Here is a 20145-nt window from a genome sequence, read left to right on the forward strand (position 1 = left end):
TATCATTCAGTATGCAGCTCTTCCTTCCTGTTTACAGACCCCCTACCTCACTACCACTCTATGTTCTAACTGAAGTCCCCAAGTCTTGAGCCCCTTGGATTGCACCTCTTGAGGTAGGATCCCTGCCTTCGGCTGTGACTGGGCAGGCCAGTTGCAAGGCTAAAATGGGGTAGTTTTTGCTAACCCAGTTCTCCCATTTTCAGCTCTACCCTCATCCCTGCCAACAGAAAAACCGGACTCTTAAACTTCTCCAGTCTTCCTGAGGTTCTCCAGCACAAATTACTTGGCTTTCAGCACACATTCCGCTTTCTCTGTTCAAAGTTAGATACCACTTCATCTGTTTTCTGTCTTCCCAAAATTTATCTTCTTGTCAGCTATTGTTTCTTCTCCTGTTCTCATTGTGCTGGGTTCACAGAGACTTTATTCTTTCACAGCCAGTAAAGTTGAGGTTTTAGTCGGAGCAGAGATAAATATGAGTGTAATTGTTCTCTATGAAAACCTCAGGAAGAAAAAGACGACTGTGTTCTAATAATGAAATACAAAAAGGCTATTGTGGGCAACAAATTCATGTTTCTTCCACGAAGGTATGTATGCCCAATGGAGTGTTAGGTGTTGGAAGCCCTGTAGCCCATCTACAAGCATTGGGGCTCACTGAGACTCCTCACCAATCCCTGTTTTAAGGCCATTATTAAGAGTTGCTGGCACTGTCAACACCATGTCTTGTTTCAGTGTTTCCCTAGAGCCTCCCAGGCCCTTTCCTGTGGATTCATTCTGGGCATTTATTTTTAATGTGGAAACAGCATGGCCTTTAGAGGCAGAAGAAACAAATACTTTCAGTCAAGAGAGCAGTGTTATTTAGTAAACAGCTAACAGCATGGAATTGAGAAAATTCACAGAGCAAAGAACGTCTGGAGAATCTAGCTGAAATGCAGTAGGAAAAGTTGCCCTTTTCATGTTTCTAATTTGCCCCAAACCAGGGAATCCTAGAAGCAGTGCATAGCTGAAATATATATACATGGCAAATATTAATTTTATTTTTTTTAAGATTTTATTTTCATTTATTTGACAGAGAGAGACACAGTGAGAGAGGGAACATTAAGCAGGGGGAGTGGGAGAGGGAGAAGCAGGCCTCCCACCAAGCAGGGAGCCTGATGCGGGGCTTGATCCCAGGACCCTGGGATCATGACCCGAGCCGAAGGCAGACATTTAATGACTGAGCCACCCAGGCGCCCCTAATTTTATTTCTGTAACACTCTAGCAAGGTAGGTTAGTACTATCATACCACATTTTATGGACAAAGAAATGAAGCCACCAAGTGACTAAGCTACTTGCCCAATGTCACTAACAAGTTGCGGCACAGATGGGACTGGAACTCTTGGCCTCTGGGTTCTTAGTTTGTTTCTTCATCTATGAATCACCTTTTAATTTTTTTTTTAAAGAGACTTGACTTATTGGTCCTCACAATTCCATTTCCAAAGAAGGTTATGATAGACCAAATGCAGAATGGCCCCAAGACCAAGCTTTTCTTCATCTATGGGCACATTGTTCTGACGAAGCAATTCAAAAAACACACACACTGATATCTAGCAGTAACCCTCGCCTCTCAAATACCAGGAACCAGGTAGGTGGGGTCTACCCATTTGGTCTCAATGAACAATTGTTGCACAGAAGCCCGGAAGAAGGGGAAAGCCCCAGTCCTGAAGCCCGACTCTGGAAGGTTCCACCTCCTCCAAGAGCCAGTTCAAGCAGGCACATGACCAAGGAAAGCCATACCAAAGGAAGAGCTGCTGAGTGAGATAGTCCACACCCCTATTACTCTTACCGCGTAAAAGGCTCCTACCCGTACGTTAGCTCGTTTGCACTCAAAACCACCCCATAAGGCAGGTATTATTAACATCATTCGGCCTACAAAACAGAAGAGGACCCTGAGGTTCAGTGATATCACATGACTGTGTTTGGATCACACATTTAATGAATGGCACAGGGAGGCCCAGAGCCCAAGTCACCCGGACCCACATCCTCTGCTCTTCTCCAACATTCCACAGGAAAAAGTCTGTGACAAGGGTTCCATTGCTTTAAAATATTTCTTTCCTCCCTTCCTTCCTTTCCTTCTTTCTTTCCCTTCCTTCCTTCCTTCCCTTTCAACAGAATTTCTTCCCATGAATTTTATCATAACAGCTAACATTTATTGAGCGTCTGCTGTGTTCAGGAGCTGTGTGTGTTGGATATCTTACATGGAGTTTCTCTTTACTGTTATTATCTACAATATGTAGATGAAAAAGCTGGGGCACTGAGAGGGAAGCAACTCATACTAGGTCACCAGCTACTAAAATGTAGAGTCTAGGATTTAAACCCAGGTAGTCTGACTTCAGAGTCAACACTTCAACTCATTACCACCTTGTTTTCCTTTAATGCAAAATGAGCACCAAAAAAAAAAAAAAAAAGGTTGATTCTTATATTGACCAGGAAATTGGTGGTAGGCAGAGTTTTTAGGAAAACACATTTCTCACAATTTGGGGAATCTCACCGATATTATGGGTGAGCCCTTTCTCTGAGCTAAGCCTGGTTTTTGTTTCCTAAGACAAATCAGCAAAGATTTGTCTTCCCATCCAGTACCTTTTATTTTCCATCCAGTACCATGCCAAATGGCATGCAGATATTATCCACACTAGTTTCAGCCCTTGACTGGTGAGATTTCTTCATCACATCAAATATATTAACAGTTCTGGTCTCTGTTATTGGGGATAAGAACACAAAGTAGCTTTTAAGCTAAACTCTATGGACACAATTGGCAAAAGGTTTCAGAGATGGGAAGTTTTTTGGCATTGTTCATTACTTCCTCCAGAAGAAATAACACGCAGTGGCAGCATCTAATCATAATTCCACCATCTCAAAACAGGCAGGTTCAATGGTCAGGTATCTTGCTAAATACTGAGAGTAAAAATAAAACAGTAAGCAATTCTAATTCCTGGACCAAGAAATTTCTCACAGAAATTCTTTAAACAATACCTGTCCCAATTGTTGAAACAGGTGTGCTTTATCTTACTGAGAAAGGTATTCATAGATCTTGTGTGGCTTAACTTAAATACACGTGTTTGTTGTTAAAATTTGCTAATCCCGTTGGTTTCCCATGGAAGGGGGGGAATCATTATATAGCACTGGGGGACTCTGAGTCTATCAAAAGGAAATTTGATGAAGAAGGTTCCACTAGCTTTCACACAAACTATGTGGGGAAGGACTTGTTGCCTCCCCATTTGTCATGAACAAATACTATCATTGTAAAAAAAATAATAATAATGAAGTACTAGAAAAATATAGAGTGAAAAAGTAGCATACAATATACACACCCAAATTTTTTAACATAAAATCATTTTATCATATTGCCAAAAAGGTCTTTAAATGTTTCATTTTCTTTTTTTTTCTTTTTTTTTTTAAAGATTTTATTTATTTATTTGAAAGAGAGAGAGAATGAGAGACAGAGAGCACGAGAGGGAAGAGGGTCAGAGGGAGAAGGAGACTCCCCGCTGAGCAGGGAGCCCGATGTGGGACTCGATTCCCGGACTCCAGGATCATGACCTGAGCCGAAGGCAGTCGCTTAACCAACTGAGCCACCCAGGCGCCCTAAATGTTTCATTTTCAATTTCTATACTTATCACAGACTACTAATCATCATCTCTAGGGCCTACGCCAGTCAGAGGACTATACTTTGAATAGCATCAGTTTAGAACATGTACAAGAAACATACCAACCAGGGCACCTGGTGGGCACAGTTAAGTGTTCGAGTCTTGGTTTCAGCTCAGGTCCTGATGTCAGGGTCATGAGATTGAGCCCTGCGCTGAGTCTAGCAGACTCCCTCACTGCGGAGTCTGCTAGAGATTCTCTCTCCCTCTCCCTCCGCCCCTCCCACTCGTGCTCGCTCGATCTCCCCAAAATGAATAAATAAATCTAAGGCGGAAAAAAAAAGAAACATACCAACTGCTTTTACTATAATTTTACTGATTTCTTAAAATTAACCCATTATTTCCATGAAAGTAGTTGGAAATGTGCTGGGCCAAGACCCTTTACCAGCTATAAAACTCTGCATTGCTGCTTCTAGAAAGCTTTTTAATAATATGTATCAAGAGCCATAAAATATCCACATTCTTGACCCAGGAACTACATGTCTATAAGTCTACCCTAAGGAAATAATATCACTTATGCATAGAGGTGTTAATTGCAGGTTTATTAAAAATAACCAAAATTGGAAATAGCAAAAAGTCCCCAAATGGGGGGAATCATGGAGCAAATTATGCTCCATGCTGCTCAGAGACATTTCTCTTACGTGACAGACTAGGCCAAGGTCCCCCATGTATGCCCTGTCATGGTCTACCTGTGCTTCCTTTGTGTCACTCACTATTATGATTAATCAAATACCTGTTTAATTATTTAGTGACTTCTAATACTAAGCTCTGTTTCTCTTGTCTTCTCCAACACGTCTTCAACACTTAGGATGGTTTCTGACACATAGTATCTGCTCAATAAATGCAGAATGAATGAAAGAACAGTATGTATGAATGAATTTGAGGACTGGGGAGAGATTCTCATGATATAACATCAAGTGAAAAAATTAGGATGTTAAATTAACAGAAACACAAGAGTAGTTAAGCTCCTCCTAAGTAACATTTTATGCCATTTAGCAAGAACTTGTTAGAATAGTGTCAGGAAAGCTAAAGAACAAAAGAGCAGCATTAGCTGAGACTTATAAAAAATACTCGAGTCAGCAATTGGTTTTTTAAGGTATATCTGAAACAAGGAGAAAAGCAAAGGACTTTGCTTGGGAAAGCTGATGTAGTGGTCATGGAGGGAAGAGAGAAAGAAGTGCCCATTTGACTTTTCTATTAGACGAGGGAGCCCAGTGTTCGACCTAAAGAGGGCAGAACAATGCAAAGAGGGAACTCCAGTTCCAGATAGGCAAGGAGCTAGTGGCCTCAATCCAAACCTGTATGAATTGGATTCCAGGGCCGAAAGGAGTTTCAGAGTCACTGACAGTCATCTTTGAGAGATTATAGGAAGCACCGAAAAATAAAATAACAGAATACTAAGGATGATGCGGGATTTTTGGAGAAAGTGATGTTTGCTCTTTGTTGCTTTAGAGACAAAAGGAAAACCAGTGGATTTCAGTTGTAGGTAAATAGATAGAAGGGTCAATATTAAGGGAAAACCCTTCAACCAGTTACTAGCACCATTCAACATTCCCCCGTGCTGCCTTGTATACCCCAGACACTCCAGGACCTGACAGAGATGATGGGGAAGGGCTAGGCTGTGTGTTAACAGAAGACCTCTGCCATCCCTGCTAATTCAAGCTGTCTCATTCTCTGGCAGTCCAAGCCACAAAATCACAGCCATGTTCTCAAAACCAGTGAGCCTGAGCTGTTTACAACAGCTGCAGACTTCTCATGAAAAAAACCAAGAGTACATCAAGGCTTGGGAATCAGAAGGCATACCAGAGGCATGCCTGCTCAGGGGAAAACTGGACACTATACAATCTACCCTTTGCTCACCCCAACACCAGTCCAGCCAAAAAAGTCAGGATTCGGACTAGAACACAGTCCAGGTTCCCTTTTAGTTCTTTTTTTTTCCCCCCACCTTGTTTATCTTCTAGTTTCCCTAATTATAAATAATCAATCATCCAATTGGTTCTGGAATTGCATCACTAATGGTCTGGAAAGATAGTACTGTGGTATTGACTGAGTTTAGAAAGACCAGGAAAAACTGTCTCCCAAACTTCAAAGGATTTACTCATTTAAAACACACCAAAAAGCCCGAGAGATAGCATGCAGTTTAGACTAAAGACACCAAAGAGCTTGAAGATAAGATATAGAATCTCAGAACCTTCTATGGAAGCTGTGAAAATGCTATCAGGATCATCTCCAAAAAATGCAATTTACTGTGAAAGACTAATCAGTCATTTGGCAAACATTTCCCTGGACAGATAAGAGATTAGAGCGGGGGAGGGGAGATGGCAAAGGGGCCCTCCCTACAAGAAACAGGGACAATTAATTACTGGTATCACTGCTCATATCATAACAATACAACTCTCTTCCCTCTTCAAAAATTATTAAAAATTATGACATAGGAAACAAAATAGGTCAAAGAGTGAACAGCTGAATTTCAGAAACAAAGGACTCAAGTTATTCATATGGAATGCAAGTCTGCTTTTTACCCACTTTATCTGGCCCACATTCCAAGGCACCTTAGAAAGGTTACTAAACAAACAATCATGTCAGAAGCCAAGCATATCTCAGAGCAAGCACAGACTGAGTTCTCAAGGTCCTCTTCTATGCAGGAGTCCATGATTCACTAAACATTCCAGATTTCATCCATTTGTTAAAAATTAATAAACATTTGTTCTATGTTAAGGCACTCAGGCTTTTTATAAATCGGCCATTTTGCCCTATTGAAAGCTCCCATGAGGGTTATTATTTTATTCACAGATTAAGCCCTCCATTGGAGGGGCTATGGTAGGACCTTTCCAACTCCCCACACCTGGGACCCAATGTAGGGCCAGGGCGTCTTAGAAAGCACACCTCAGCTGTGCTGTTTAAGAATGAGGGATGTTTAGAAAGCCTATCTGCAGGGTAGAAAGTGAGGAACATCTCTTTGACTCTGCCACATCATTAGCTTCAAATGGAAAATAATAAGGTTCCCTAAATGCTCCCATAGATGCAGTACAAAGCAAAAGACCTGGAAACACAGGGACTTGTAGCTTCTCAAATCTGCTTTTTATAAAAATGCTTTGTCAACCACAACACCCACCTTTCTATCAGTTTTTTTTTTTTTCCTAGTCATCGTACATTTGGGTGATTTATATATATTTTTTTATTGTCCTGAAGTTTTTTTTTTATTCTTCTTTTGCCAGAGCATTTTATTTTACTTTTTTAGAAGATTTTATTTATTTATTTGACAGAGAGACAGAGAGAGAAAGCAGGCAGAGCGGCAGGCAGAGGGAGAGGGAGAAGCAGGCTCCCGACTGAGCAGGGAGCCCAACGTGGGGCTCGATCCCGGGACCCTGGGACCATGACCTGAGCCGAAGGCAGCTGCTTAACCAACTGAGCCACCCAGGTGCCCCTTATTTTATTTTTATTTTATTATGTTATGTTAGTCACCATACAGTACATCACTAGTTTTTGATGTAGTGTTCCATGATTCATTGTTTGCGTATATCACCCAGTGCTCCAGGCAGTACATGCCCTCCTTAATACCCATCACCGGGCTAACCCATCCCCCCACCCCCTCCCCTCTAGAACCCTCAGTTTGTTTCTCAGAGTCCATAGTCTCTCATGGTTCATCTCTCCCTCTGATTTCCCCCCCTTCATTTTTCCCTTCCTTCTCCTAATGTCCTCCATGCTATTCCTTATATTCCACAAATAAGTGAAACCATATGATAATTGACTTTCTCTGCTTGACTTATTTCACGTAGCCTAATCTCCTCCAGTTCCATCCACATTGATGCAAAAGTTGGGTAGTCATCCTTTCTGACAGCTGCGTAATATTCCATTGTATATATGGACCACATCTTCTTTATCCATTCGTCTGTGGAAGGGGATCTCGGCTCTTTCCACAGTTGGGCTATTGTGGACATTGCTGCTCTGAACATTGGGGTGCATATGACCCTTCTTTTCACTACATCTGTGTCTTGGGGGTAAATACCCAGGAGTGCAATTGCTGGGTCATAGGGTAGCTCTATTTTTACTTTTTGGAGAAACCTCCACAGTTTTCCAAAGTGGCTGTACCAACCTGCATTCCTACCAACAGTGTAAGAGGGTTCCCCTTTCTCCACAACCTCTCCAACATTTGTTGTTTCTTTCCCTGTCCATTTTTGCCATTCTAACTGGTGTAAGGTGGTATCTCAATGTGGTTTTGTGATTTGAATTTTCCTGATGGCTAATGATGATGAACATTTTTTCATTTTTTTAAAGATTTTTATCTGAAGGTTTTCAATCATCATTATAATAAAAACTCTTAAGCATGTGAAAGTTGCAAAGGGGCTGAGGTAGTTCATTTTTGCAATTTTTGCAGGCAACTGCTATTTTAAAGTGGAGGAACATTATACAGGGTCTGAATGGATCTTTTCATTGTAGGGAGAGGTAGCTGGAGGACAGCAATCCAGAGAGGTGAAGTGACTTGCCTTAGATCACACGTCGTCAGAGGCAGAGAGGAACCTACAAAGCTCGCTCTGCAGACCGCTTGTCCAGATTGTTTTCTATTTCTACTACATTCTAGTATTTTGTACTATCTCATTTATTAAGTTTGACCTATGTTTAAATATAAAGGTATTTTACAAATATTTTGTAATTAAGACATATATGATGCCTCGGTTCAGACATTTTCTTCTCATAGATTGGAATTGCATTTGTATCTGAATTCATGGGCCCTCTGGAAACTGATGCCCTTTGATAAAGCCAGTCAGTTGATCACTGTCCTATTTTTTAATTTTTTAAAGATGTATTTATTTATTTGAGAGACAGCGGAGGGGGAGGGGAAAGGGGAGAGAATCTCAGGCAGACTCCCCACTGAGCGCAGAGCCAAATGTGGGGCTCGATCTCATGACCCTGAGATCATGACCTGAGCCAAAATCAAGAGTCCCACACTCAACCGACTGAGCCACCGAGGGGCCCCACTGTGCTACTTTTCAGAGTGGAAAAGAAAGCATGACAGACTTCCCCTTGAGCGGACAGCCCCCTTCCCTGCCAGGAACAAAACCCAGCCACAAGTCTTCATGCAGCAAGGTGAGTGGGATGGGCAGAGGCCCAGGTGGGCCAAGGAGGGCGGGATGGGCTGGAGCTCCAGCATACAGTGAGCCTGCGGAGAGGGTGAGGTCAGTGAGAGCAGGCAGGAGGCACAGGGAGAGGAGGAGAGGTGCCGGAGAGAGGAAAGCCCTGGTGGGGAGGGAAGGAAGTACCAGGTGCCCTAGGGCAGATGATCCAGAGCACAAATAGGCCAAAGACAGGACAAACTGGCTCCATCAAGGCAAGCAAGAAGGCCAGAGTCCGGCGGCGTCAGGCACCGGGGGCACATCCCATGACTCCAGGAGCCTGGGGGGCCGAGAGTCAGAGGGTCTGGGTCTCAAGTCAGGGACTGTGTCTGCCCCACTCACCCTATGCCGCAGCGGCGAGCTTGCGGCAGGTCTTCAGATGTTAGGGGAAGAATGAAAGGGATGGAGGGAGTTCAGGAGCTCGAGCCAGAAAGTGTGGTTATTTAGGGGCTAAGATCAACCAGAAAGTCTGCATGACAACAAAAATGACATGAAACTGAGTCAACATCCCTGGAAAATACCAGACACTTCTCCCCAGAGTTAGAAAAGTGGGAAGTGAGTTCATGGCCCAAGGCAGGAAAGAAACAACAAGACAGGAAGAGAGGCTGGGGGAGGAAGAGGGAGAGGAAAGAATAATTTTTATTTTTGCTAGTTATTCATGGAAGCCTCTTTTCTCTATCACTTACATCCCAAAAGACTCTTGATAAAGACACTTTTGATTAAAATATATATATATATATATGTTGTTGTTAAGCGTGTCACATTAATAGTAGCGTGATTCCACTTCAGGCTAGAGTGAGACATTATCTAGGCATGGCTTATGCAATCTGTAAAGAAATATTCCCCTAAGATGATGAGCTAGGTGGAAATAAACTCCTACCCAGAGCCCCCGTGAATCCAGTGTTTCCAGAACTTTTTACCAAGGAACTGCCTCCCTCCCTGGATCCTCAGCTCACATGTCGTAGGTACAGTCTACACACTCCCCCAGCCTGTTTCCTGCCATTCCAGACAATGACAGGCACATCAGGCCCAGGCCCAAGATCTGTCCTGAATTTTGATTCCTAATATTCCCCCTCCTCCCCCCGCGCCGAGACCTCTGCAGATCCCGAACATCTTTTCCGTCTTTGCATTGACCTGGCCCTGAGGAAGGGGCCCAGCAGCAGCAACCGAGAGCTCCAATTCCTCTCCCTCCCTCTCCCTTTATATTCTCCTCTCACTGTCGGGATTCCCAGAACTTTGTTTCTCCTCTAACTCCCCCAAATCCTATGAATCTCAACACTGAGCCTGCCGGTTCCTGAAACAGTTCTCTGCCCGGTGTGCCCTGCTCCTGGATCCCAGCTAAATCACCCGGCCTTATTTAAAGAAGTTAAACAACTCATCAAGATCATACAGATGAACAGAGGTAGGACTCAGAGCTAAGAATGCTGGTATAGTGTCAGGCGCAGGCTACCAACTCAGTTGATAAATACGCATTTGAGAAAATTTAAAAACTGTCCTGCAAATGCAAGAATTTATAAAACTTATAAAACATAGTATACAGGCTCAAGAAGGTTATGGGTTTTAAAAATTCAGCTCAGGATATCACAATGACCAGAGCAGTCAGGCATCATTATTAAAAGATCCAGGGGCGACTGGGTGGCTTAGTCGGTTAAGCATCTGCCTTCAGCTCAGGTTGTGATCCCAGGGTCCTGGGATCAAGCCTTGCCTCAGGCTCCCTGCTCAGGGGCGGAGCCTGCTTCTTCCTCTCCCTCTGCTGTTCCCCCTGCTTGTGTGCTTTCTCTCTCTCTCTGTCAAATAAAATAAACAAAATTTTGAAAAAAAAAAGATCCATAATGGTGCCTTAAAAAAGCACATCTTTGGGGACTGGTAGAAGGAGCTAGAACAGTGTGACTCAAGCTGTGTTCTACGGAAGACTGGCATCCTGGGATGTGAATTGTGTGCCTTGACAAAACAGTTCATGATCCCATTAGTTTAGGATGCATCCTCTGTAACCCCCTCTTGGTATTCCCAGTGCATTTAAGCTACTTCAAGTTCTAAGATGTTAAGAAACCCATTAAGTTTGATTTGACCTAACCTTTTTCTAAACTTACCTGACCGCTGCTCTCTTTTTTCTAGAATATACCTATTTAGTCTGAGGACACAGTTTGGGAAATTCTGAGCCAGATTTAGTCACTAGGTTTATTTAACTCCTGATTTTTTTAATTCAATCACTAACGAGAATGAAGCAGGGCCCTGGCTTTATCCAGGTCAGTGGATAATCGTAAACCTTCCATCCTTAGAGATTCTCTGCCATATGCCCTGCATGGAAATGTGTCCTTATTCAGTGCTTTTTTTTTTCCTTCTAATTTCCAGAATTTAACAAAAGGATAGGAAAGTAATCACATCACTTCAAAAAGCCTTCCTCTGCAGTCCCCCCTAGCTTCAGAAGACTAAGGATGTCCGAGTGGGAGCTATCCCTGCTCATGAAGAATTTGTGTCCAAAAGCACATCTTTCTGGGAGTCAGAATATCACGGGCCCCGGCTGGAATAGGCCCTAGAGGTTGGCCGATCGATGCAGTCCTCTGCTAACCAGAAAGCAGCCACAGGAGGGTTAGCAGCTGTCAAGACCACAAGCTACTCAAGTGGTGAAGCCGGGATTAGAACCCAGATCTTTTGGTGCCTCTGCCAGGAAGTTTTTCCTGTCCTGGAATTATCAGCTTTTCTCAGAAAGGAAGAGATCAGTCCTCTTCATCCTGAAAACCACAGTGGAAAGACAAGAAGGAGATATGCCAAAATGTGAACACTTCCTGACATAGAGATGACGTTTTGGTCTTAATTCTAGTTTTCTGCATTGGCCAAAATGTCTACAAAGGGCATCTACTGCTTTTATGCCAAAAAAAATTACTTTAAAAATGAATAAAAAGAGGCACCTGGATGGCTCAGTCATTAGGCGTCTGCCTTCGGCTCAGGTCATGATCTCGAGGCCCTGGGATCGAGCCCCGCATCGGGATCCCTGCTTGGCAGGAGGCCTGCTTCCCCCTCTCCCACTCCCCCTACTTGTGTTCCTTTTCTGACTGTGTTTCTCTCTGTCAAATAAGTATATAAAATCTTTTAAAAAAATAAAAATAAAAATAAAAATGAAGAAAAAATAAGCAGAAGGTAAAGTACATACCCTGGAAAGCATCATCTACGTGGCTCTTAGTCATTGATCAAAATAAGCAGAACTAATAAAATGCCATGGCATTTCCCTGTGCCAGGGGAGGCATCAGGCTGTGAGCAAGGATGACTCAAGGAGGCAGTGGGGAGACCTCCCCACTGGCTACCCGTGGGACGTCAGCTCTCTCTCATAGGCTCCATGCCGCTGTGGCTTCACCCACACACTGGCAAGGAGCAGAGTCCTGCTTCACTGCCTATGGTAATTTCCTCTTAAAGCATGTGTCTCAAGATTGGCATTGAATGACTCCTCAATGATTTCTAAGCTCACCCTCACTGAATACACAAGTTTAATCGGAAAAAAAAAATTTATTTTACGTTGCTTTTCTGTATATTTGCGCTGGCCCCCCACCTAGCAAAAACTTTTCTTCGGCCCAACTGGGTGTAAACACAATACTTTTAGAGATTTAACCCCTGTCTTGGAGCCCCACAAGTCATAAATTGTTTATGTACAAGGCACATGGGTGTGTGTGTGTGTGTGTGTGTGTGTGTGTGTGTGTGTGTATTTGTCTCTGTCCTTTCCGGCTGCTATACAAAAATATCACAGATTGGGAGGCGTATAAACAATAGCCATTTATTTCTCACAGTTTTGGAGCCTGAAAAGTCCAAGATCCCAGCTCCAGCAGATTTTATGTCTAGTGAAGGCCCACTTCCTAGATGCGTGACTTTTTGCTGTGACCTCACATGATGGAAGGAGCAAGGGAGCTCTCTGGGGTCTCTTTCGTAAAGGCACTGGTCTCATTCAAGAGGACTCCCCCTCACGATGTAAGCACCTCTCAAAGGCCCCACCTCCTCATACTATCACATCAGGGACAAGGTTTCAACATATGGGAGAGGACGCAAACATCCCGTGTCTAGCAGTGTGCATGTGTGCTATCTGAACCCGACTCAGATCCTTTAGTGCTAAAGGGAATAGACTGAATAATCCTTTCAGTCAAACAGCGTGCATTCAGTCACTTCTGGAATATCTGTTCACTGAAGCTTTCCAAAAACCGTATGTCCACTGTTATCTGAAAATACTCTGAATCTTTAGACAAGCATTATTCCTCTTCAAAGTAGCGGCTCAGGTAGGTCTTCAGCGTGACTATCATTTCCTTTGATACTTCATTTTTTACTCTCTTCTTGCTGACATTAACCGCGACTCTTTGTTGTATGCCTTCCCATTTCCAGGCTGTCACTCCTCCTTGCCGTCAGCACTATCCTAACCTGCCCTCCCTCCCATAGTCCCAGAGGGTGTGGTGTCCCTCCCTCCCCTGCTTAGGGCCAATGGCCAATGGCTTTAGCATTTCATCTCCCTATGGGCCCTGATCCATTAATTACTTCTCTTGGTCACTGTATCTTTAGTTTTTCTCTTTTTACCAATTTTTCCCTCTCAGTTTATAGGCCTTGTACGCTTACTTTTTACAAGCTTTATAATTTTATTCAGTTCTCACCCATCTTAAAGAAAATAGCTCCCCCTTGACCATACATGGTCTTCTGGCTATTGCTTTACCTCTTTTGTTCCCTTTTCCTCAAGTTTCTCAGGTGGTGAAACTGTACTCCCTGTTTCCATTTTCTCAATTCACATCTACTCCTCCCCAGGAGTATCCTGGCTCTACCCGTGAAACGGCTAAGAAGGTTTAAGTGGAGGTCAACAGTGATGAGGCAGTCCTTTCTCGTCATGGTCCTGGACACGTCTTGCTCATGACCCTGATGACGGCTCATGCCTTGAGACACTCTCTGCTCCTGTGGCTTCCAAGACTGCACATTTAGTCTGTCCTCCTTACACTTCTCCGGCTGTTCCTTCTCAGGCTGTTTCACACTCCACACGTGAGCTACTGCCCCTCCCCTGCACATCCAGATCGTTCTCCACGGTAGACCCAGATGATCGATTTGCACCTCAGTCTTTCTTCCCCTCTGGGTTGTGAACTTCCCAAGGGCAGATCCGGGGCCCCCCTCGCCTTGATGTCCATAGTATCTAGGACAATGCCTGGCACAAGGTAGACAATAATTCATGGACTTTTTCCATTTGGGATGTGAACTGGTAGCCAGCAGGTGAGATCCAGTCCATGGTCACATGGTTTATTTGGACCATATGATGGCTATTTTTGAAAAATATCAGTGTTTAAAAATCAGCAGACCACATATTAAAAATCTAAAGTTTTGGAATCTCTTAAGAAATCTAACTATCTGGAAACATGTTTTTCTGGGGTACTGACCTCATTAGAAAGGGCACTTGCTCACCATCTTCACATTCACGCTCAGCCTACATCACTCCCTGACCCTGGAGGGAGCTGTTACCCCAGGGACAGGTTCCTCACATGTGCCCAAAGAGATGTTAGGGGGGATTTTTTGGTTGGGCTTCATCCGGGGGAGCGGTTAGATGTTGTCCAAAGCAGGCAGATGGTTGCTTTTGCTTAAAGAGTGGAGAAATGGTCAGAGACAGCCTTGGTTGTCCTAGAACATTTAGGGTGAGCAAGAAGTCAATCCTGGCCAATGACTTCTGCTCTGGTTTTCTGTCTTTCCAGATTTCTGTTAATATTGAAATCATTATAGCACAGTTCCTACTTCAATTTTTGAAATTCAAAAAACTTCGTCTCTAAATTTCCTTCCATCTCTTTTTCCCTAGCGAGCTATAAGAGAAGATGGTAGTGACATTATCATCTCCAAATTCGCACTATCACCACTGCTATCTCATTTCATTCCTAACCTCACCTCTGGGACAGTAAGTCACAGGGTTTTGGCATGAGAGATTAAGGTTTATAAGTACACTACTCAATCTTCGCCACAGATATGACTGTTTTCACCCAAAACGAATAACAATCGCATGCACAAAGACATATCAAGATCTTTCTACGTCTTAAGTGTTAACAGCCTTATGAATTTTAATGGTTCAGAATAAGTTTATTTTTCACCAGAGGCCCAGATGGAAATTGCTGCCATCCGGAGTAGCTGAAATCCCCGGCTGAGATAAAGCAAAAGATTTCCAGGCAGAGGAAGTCAAAACTGGACCGACTGGTGCCGCCATCTGTTCCTGCATGCTGACCTGAGAGCTGGGGGGCTTCTGCGGGGCCTGAAGAATCATCCAGCTGTGGTTTTATGTTTCACTTGGATTGCATACTGTGACTGTCCCTGAATTCCAGGCTTTGCCAATCATTCTACAACGGCGGCCTCTATTAGACCCCTCTTCTCTATGCTTTTTAATACATATTGCATGATAATAGTAAAGTTAATTCAACTTACTCTAATTATAATAATTTGATGACATTTTGTAGGGGGATTCCTGTGAGTACCACTGAGCATGCCCAAGTCCGGGTTTCAGATCAGGGACTGCAAAGCCTCCTTCCATTTCATATGGCCTGCTCTGGAATAGTGGGCCAGCGATTTCTTTGTGGCTTTGGAACTGTTCTGCAGCAGCACTGACAAACAGAAGATGTGCTTCAGCCTGCTAATCACATAAGCTGTGAGGGAAAAGTTCACTGTCTTCTGAGATGCCTATTTATTTGGATGGAATTCTCCAAATCAGCAGCCGCCGCCACACATCCTTTGGTAGAACTGCCCTGAAGATGGAGATTTGTGTTTCTCCCCGAGAACCTCCCACTGAAGAATGGCCAGATGCCAGGCCCTGAGGGCCACAGGGAGAGACTCAGCCTTCCCACTCTCCCTAACCCCTTTGCCAAAAACACTCTGGGAAACTCCCTCTGAAGTCATGCATATCTTTTCTGGGCTGTGACCCCGCCTGTGCATGACTGCGGTCACCAGCAGCTGGGTATGGCAACTGAGGGGCAGACATCTGTTCCAGAAAGATGGCACGGACGACTTTTCCTTCTAACGAGACCTAAAAGGTGGACTGCTCTGATTAACCACAGCAGCAGGGATTTCTAAAGGCAGACTGCATGCACTGTTGGCCTACCCTTGTCCCACTTACCTGCTGCCTGGGATGAGATACAGTGACTAGTCTGAACAAGACTTCTGAGACTTACTAAACTCCTTTTTCTGGATGGTAACCTTCCTTCATGTGTTTCTTGGTGGGACAGAACATCAAGATCATACCTACATCAAACTGGGTGAGGTAACCCAATTCAAAAGGGGCTTTTCCTGAGGCTTGTAACTTGGCATTATGTCTCATTTCCTGCCCCTATTTTATTGCACAAGCAGGATGATATTAGGGAGTTAGTGTCTGAAAAAGAGAGCCTGATTTGACCACGGTTGGTAGGCAAGCCTGCCATGTGCTCTTGCCTGGCTGAACCTGCCCTTTATAGACAGAGCAGTATGGTCCAACCGGTCCCGTATGTCATTATTGTTGGCAGTGAGTCCTCACGGTTCCTCTTTCTTTGCCAGTAGATAACCAATTTGTATTTCAGCATGTATTTATACCTTGGATTGAATAGGGAGACCAGGCCAACGATAACCCCTCAGACATGCCAACCAATTAATTTCAGCAAACAGTTATTGATCACTGGCTGTGTCCCAGACACTAAAGTAAGATGAAATATATATAGTCCCTGACCTCAAGGAGTTCACAGATTCACCGTGCGGAACTGGACAGACATATACACACCTAAGCACACATTAGTAAACTAGAATATGGAGGCAAATATTCCAAATGCAACCCAGAGATATAAAGCAATGAAAATATTTTTTACATGGTTAAATACATATGGAGAATAAAGAATGTCTACCCTATATCTATTTGGAAATCCAGGAGGAGCTCCTTCTGGATAGAAGGAATAATGAAAAAGCAGTATTTAAAGAGACAATAGCTAAGGATTTTCCAAACATCAGGAATTCTAAAATCTCCCAAATAGGATAAATAAAAGGAAATGTGCAAATAATCCCATTATAATGAGATTATGAACATCCAAATGGAGGGATAATCTTCAAAGCATGTAGAGAGAGAAGACACAGTACCTATGAAGGAAAAGCAATTAGAATGAAGCTAGCCTCCCCACAGCAATATTGGAAGCCAGAGAAAACAGGGGAGAAATATCTTCAAGTAGTACATAACTGTCAACCTAGCATTATAAGCCCTCAAAGCAATAATAAAACATTTTTGGCTGTGATAAGAATTGGAATAGAGTTATAAATAAGGGGCTCTGAGAAAGTTAAGGAAGGAACAATTAATTCTGCATGATAGTAGTAATACTGAGGGGTGGTGAATGGAATAGTGGCATGTAACTGGATTTGGGCCCTGACAGATGAGGATTTAGACAGCTGGGGAATGGGGACGCACCCATAGCTATCAGATCCTTTGTTCAAACGAGGCAAAGACCCTGCCTCTAAGTCAATGCGGTTCCACCCACGGTGCCCGGAGTGTAGGCTGTAAGCAGAATGCCAGCCCTCCCTTGATTCTTCAGCTTGTTGCCCTTATCAGCACACAGGTGTCTTGCTGCCCTGTAGAGAGGCGCTCCAGACACAGCAATCTGAGTAAAGACCTAGAGGTATATGTGGACATTCTGGAATGTTCAGGCGATAGAAAATAATGGAAAGTCTCTAGTATCTGTATCCAATAAGTACGACTTCTTCTTGGTGTTCAAGCTGGTGCACTGGATTATGCAGAACACCCATCTCTGTGAGCCAGAGAGACAGCAAAATGAGAAAGCTAATTCAGAGTTTCAAGGCAATGAGGCCATTCTAGAATACAATCTATGTGATTTCCAAGGGCATCAGGGACCTATCAGAATTCTGAGCCTAAGGAGGTCAAGCACAGCTATACAAGTTCCTCTGCTTCTCCCCATGCCCCGACGTGGCCTTGCAGCCGCTCCCTGCAGTCACTGTGGGCGCTCTGTTCATTCATACTTCGCTGCTCCATACCAGGGGAAATGCAAAGAGTTAGGAGCTGCAAAAATTCCTTTCCACCCTCCTTGTAAGTCCTGGATCTCTGACCCCATTTGCCTAGTCATATGGGGACAGAGTATTAAAAAACAACAACAACAACACTGGAGGAGCCAACTACCTTTTTCAAAAACACTTCACAGGCAGTGTGGAATTTCCAGTCCTATGTCAGTGACCAGTGCCTGCCCTCCCTGCCTGCCCACGCTCTCCCAGGAACCACAGGCTCTTGGCTTACTTCCCTGAGATGGCCCTTCTCTCCAAGATGTCAACTATCATTTCCTCCCTATATTTGTCTTCTCCCAGGCAAAGAGCCTCAGTCTTTTCCTTAAGGGAATGCTCCATAATCACCTTAGTATTGTTAGGATTTCGCACAGTGCCTGCCCTCATGCCAATCTGAGGTTTTATCCCCTTATACTGTAATCCCCTTCCCTAGAGCCTTCACTTGAGGGTGAGGACCATTGCTTGTTGACAAAATCCACAGGGTCTGAGGCACTAGCAGATATATAGTAGATTCTCACTAAATTATTTCTGAAAGAATAAGTAAAGTTATAATTGTATTGCATGGCTCTCAGACCATCCAATTTATCTCTCTTTGGATATGCTACAGACTCAGAAAACCATGAGACCCAGAACCCAATGCAGGCAACCCCAACTTCCACAAACATGGGTACAGAGAAGCACTGGTCCACTCTGGCTATAGCATTTCCATTCTTTGCTTCCTCATGTTCTCCCTCTGAGCAGCAAAAGCCTCTTAATCAGTCTTCAAGCCCATCTCTACTCTGTCCACATTCATAGGGTGAATTTTCCCAAAGACGGAAATGAGAAGCAAGGGCATTGGGTAAACCATCCCAGTCACTCCCATGACCCCTTCCGCTACCACTGCCCTGACTCAAATCTCTGCTGCTGTGCGGAAAATGTGAACTGTTTTTTTCCCAGAAAATGTATACTTCTCAGGAAAACTGACCGTCTTCTACAACTCCTGGCCCAGTATGAGACACAGAACTGATTTCTGTGAGAAAACACAGACGTTAAGACTGAGCTCTGCAACCTTCACACCATTACTCGGCTCTGCGGCAGTGGGTAAACACCAAATCTCTCAATGCTCTTGCCCCCTTACCTCTAAAATGGAGGTAGTGATGTTACCCACTGCATAGGACCGGTGTGAATAGTAAATGAGAAAATATGTTCCAAGTATCTGGTATGTAGTAAATGTAAGAACTGTTCACTATCATAATAATTATTTAATACATATTTATTGAGTTAATTATGGGCAAATGCAAAATCACAGCACTGGACGATCCTTTGCTAGGTACACACTTCTTCATATCAACAGACAGCATGTATAGAACCTTCTCTGTGCAAGCTGCCGAGGGTACAAAGACGAAGAGCACCTGAGATGGTGTCACCTGGGAAGATACTCTTTTCTCGCCTTTTCCTTATTATATTTGAGGCTGCAAGGAGTCTCTAAGAAGGCGTTAGTTAGCAGGTGTCAAAAAATCTTTTTTAAGCAAGCCCCTTAATCCTTGTGGGTCTGTTTCCTGCATTTCAAAACCAGATGATTGGGCTAGTTGATCTTTAAGGCTCCTTGAAGCTCTAACAGTGTAGGATTTTATAATCATGGGGATTTGGTTGTTTGTAAAAACTCTCACTTCCGTTTCAGCAGATTTTTGCCCCATTCTCCTTCTCATGGATTTGTGGCTTTCCTAAAAGCCCACGGGGGACTCACTTTTGAGGTCACAAAAAAAGAAGCGCCCTAACCCCTCAACCCAGACCCAACCACTGGCTTTGATGACAAGAGGGCAGAGAGAGGAGAGTTCTCTGCAGACCTAGGAAGCTGGCATATGATTCTCCACGAGGCAGGTGGGCCTGAGGGCTCTCTTGGGGCACCCAGCTGCAATCCTCACACAAATCAGGCTGGCTGTGGGGACACACAGATCAGATTAGGAGCAAAGAGCTGCTTTCAGGCTGGGACCTAAGGAAGGAACGGCCCAGATTCTCACTGTTTTACACAGTAGTCCAGCTTCTCCTGGCAGGAAGCAAACCTGTGCAGAGATTCACTGAAGCTTGATGGTCAACTGGATGGCCACAGACCCTCACTTTCTTCCTAGGTCCATTAAATAGAAGAATAAACAGTCAAAGTTGAGCCATCTCCAGGCTCCTGAGGTAGTTCAATGATCATTATATTATCTCAGAAGCTCTCAAGCACAGTGCATTAGAGGGGAAAAAAAAATCACTTAGAAGGAAGATCTCTGAGGAGCAGCTTCATCTGAGGCTGGATGGGAATGGACCAGGCTGTGGGACCCCTAGAAAGTGACATTGACAAGTGAGAGGACTCAAGCATGGAG

This window comes from Eumetopias jubatus, unplaced genomic scaffold (genome assembly GCF_037043125.1).
Source record: "Eumetopias jubatus isolate StellerSeaLion01/CBP00866 unplaced genomic scaffold, mEumJub1_p1.0 scaffold_7, whole genome shotgun sequence".
Taxonomy (NCBI): Eukaryota; Metazoa; Chordata; class Mammalia; order Carnivora; family Otariidae; genus Eumetopias; species Eumetopias jubatus.